We start from the raw sequence: 3,234 nt of genomic DNA on the forward strand, positions 1-3,234 counted from the left end.
ATTTAATTACTATACAGTAGCTTTAAAGACGGGTTAAGTTGTACTTGTTCGTTCTATGTGGCATATTGTTTTGTACCGCGCACTATCTTGAGGAGAACCATCTCCTTTTACGGAAGCACCTCAAAACCTTCCTCTTTGCTTCTGCTTTCTCTCTCCCTCTCCCCTGCTACAACTGGTCCACTGTCTGCGACCTCGGTCCTGGGCCCTTCCACTCTCCACCTGCACTGCCTCCCTGTCAACCCCTGCACTGGGGGACTGTTTCAGTATCCTACAGCCCCCCCTTCCCAGCACTTGTTCTGCACTTACCTTGCACTCGCCACCAGCTGGCCCTATGTATTTATTATTTTATGCTACTTACCTTGTACTCCACTTCCCCCCTTCCCTTCCCCTTGCACTTTTACCTTCCCCCTACCCCTGCACTTGCGCGATCTGAATGACACCTGGCCTAGTAGGATCGTTGTCTGTCTTCTCCTTGTCCCCCCCCCTCCCTGCCTCGCCACGCCTTGAAACACTTGTGTATAGGCGCGTTGCAAATGCCATATTATATCATATCAGTGACGAAGTGGTCCACTGGCGCTCAGGCGGCTCTGAAAAAGGCAGAGGAGAGGGGGTGGGTTACTTGAAATGACGTATTAAAATACCCAGTTGCACTGTCCTAGCTATGAAATAATTTCCCGACCTAATATATAAAATGAATAATTTTAATAAAGATCTGATGGTGAGACTAATTTCATTTTTTATGTTTTTAAAACAGGTACATCCTTCATTATTGTATGTGTCACGAGTACCAGACACCGGCGGATGGCTTTTACAACCGCCAGTTGCTTCTCCGCGTGAACAACGTTACCACCCTGACCATTTTATGGGACGATCGCCAAGTACAAGTATGCCCTTACGCGGTACTAATGGCTAGATGCAACATACATACCGTTGTGGTGGCCTAGTGCCTCGTTGTTGGAACAGCCATGCGATTATCAGTGCGATTGAAGAGCTTATTTTATCGTAAACCAACACCCTGTGTACTGCACACGAACATCGCTTGCCTCAAGACGAACTATTTTGGATCGAGAGCAAAGAAAAATGCAAATCGCTGAATATTCTCTAAACATTTGATGTCAAATAAATGTACTTTACCAAATTTACAATCTTGCGGTTTGATTTAAAAGTACAGTTTCATATTCCGAATTGTGGCGCGCTGTGTTGTGAGCTGATCTGTGTTGGTTTCCGGGTTCTGTGTGGAGTCGCGTAGAAGACGCCTGGGCGCATTTGCCTACGCAGCACAGTCACGTCACGGATAGCGGCGGGGAATATGCATGTTTTTATAAAGTCTGTTTCAGGGGCGGGGGATATGATTTAGTGCCGCAAACGCAGGTGAGCCAGGTAGATTTGGGAAATGATAGGATTATCACAAAATGGCGGCTGATTTCGAGTGCGTTAATGGACGAAAAGTCGGGTAAGGTCCATAGGAAAGTTTTCTACGATCTACCGATTTATGCTTAAAAACACATGGCCGAACCGTAGGGACAATAAAAAAAAAGTCCCGGAACTATCCTTTAAGTATTTTAAATTGAATCAGCCACAACCCGGAGTTTAGGGAGACGGACCTAGTAAGCTGACAACATCTGAGCCATTTTTCATCACTCCGTGTGATCCCCAGGTCTCGTTCCCAGGTTTCTTTCATATTTTTACAGGAGGTTGTGTATGATTGAACTATGGCGTACAGGATCAAGACCCCTTTCTTTTGTCCGTCAGCTGCTGTGATAGCCCTCATGCATTTGTGTGTAGGGAGTTCTGCAGGGAAGGTTGGCCATTTAGCTGCGAATGCAGCTTTCATGCAGTGAAACTGGAATCGCCTGAGTTGCCCACTGCCCATTGTGTCCACACAGTCCATCAGCACAATTTATACACCTTCTGGGAACATATCCCACATCCTAAACCGCCTACTCGGGTCCCAGAGCTTTTGCAGTGCTTTGTCGAAAGTGATGGCAATATTGGGGAAATTCTACAACAGGATTTCTGGGTCATATGGGATCTCGAGTCCAATCCTTTTGTATCTCTTAAACCATGCGTGGACGGTGGCACTCACCGGATCAAACTCACAGGAGTCTTTGTGCTTGGATACAAATATAACTGACCTAACATCAGAGGGGGAGGCTGCAAACCTCTCTATAGGGATATGTGCAGCCGTATCCTCCGGGTCAAACCAGTGTTTGGCAAATTGTGCTTGAGCCACTATATAGTAAAGTTCAAAATCCGGGACTGAGATGCCACCCTTCGAGAAAGGTTCAGTCAACTTAGTCCATTTCATCCTGGCTGCCTTCCCACCCCATATGAACGTGGTGACTAGTGATTGGAGTTTCCTAAATAAGGTTTTACCGGGCCAGATGGGTATGTTGTTGAAACCTTAGAGTAGCTTGGGGAGGACTACCATCTTAAGGAGGGCCACTCAGCCATACAAGGAAATGGGAAGTTTGGTACACAGCTGTAGCTTAGTGGTTAACAACTGTAAAAGTTCCTCATGATTATCTGCGTATAATGTCTGTTTATCCTTGGATACCACCACTCCCAGGTAACAAACCTGAACCGGAGACCCCTTGAACCCCCCTCATGGCAGACAGATCTTGGATAGCTGGATTTAGGGGAAACAATTCAGACTTGGAGATGTAAATTTTGTAACCGCAGTATTTGGCAAATATATGGATGTTTGTCATAATTGGTTCCAGGTTACTTTTGGGGTCTCGGACATGTAGCATGTATCATCAGCGTACAAAGAAATGAGTTGAGGGGGTCCAGTCATTCTGATACCTCGATGTATATGATGTAGCCAGACAAATTCCGACATGGGTTCAATTGTAAGGGCGAACAATATGGGGGGAAAATGGGCAGCCCTGTCTGTTACCTCTACCTAAAGAGAAAAGGGAGGAGATAGTACAGTTGGTGAGGACCCGAGCTTCCGGGTCCGTGTATAGGAGTCGGACACATTTGATGAAGTATTGACCCAGTCCAAATCATTTGAGCACTGCAAAGAGACAGGTCCAAGAGACCGAGTCAAATGCCTTTTCGGCATCTAAGGCTGCAATTACTGCATCAGCCTTAGGGTTGATCTTAGCCATTACTCCAAAGAGACGTTGCAGATTTAAAGCTGTGGATCTCGTAGTGATAAAACCTGCCTAGTCCGGGTGGAGCAGGGAGGGCATATGTGGTAGCAGCCTGGTCGTGAGTATTTTGGCGTAG

The sequence above is a fragment of the Ambystoma mexicanum genome, chromosome 1p (genome assembly GCF_040938575.1).
Source record: "Ambystoma mexicanum isolate Mex_15411 chromosome 1p, UKY_AmexF1_1, whole genome shotgun sequence".
In the NCBI taxonomy this organism is placed as follows: Eukaryota; Metazoa; Chordata; class Amphibia; order Caudata; family Ambystomatidae; genus Ambystoma; species Ambystoma mexicanum.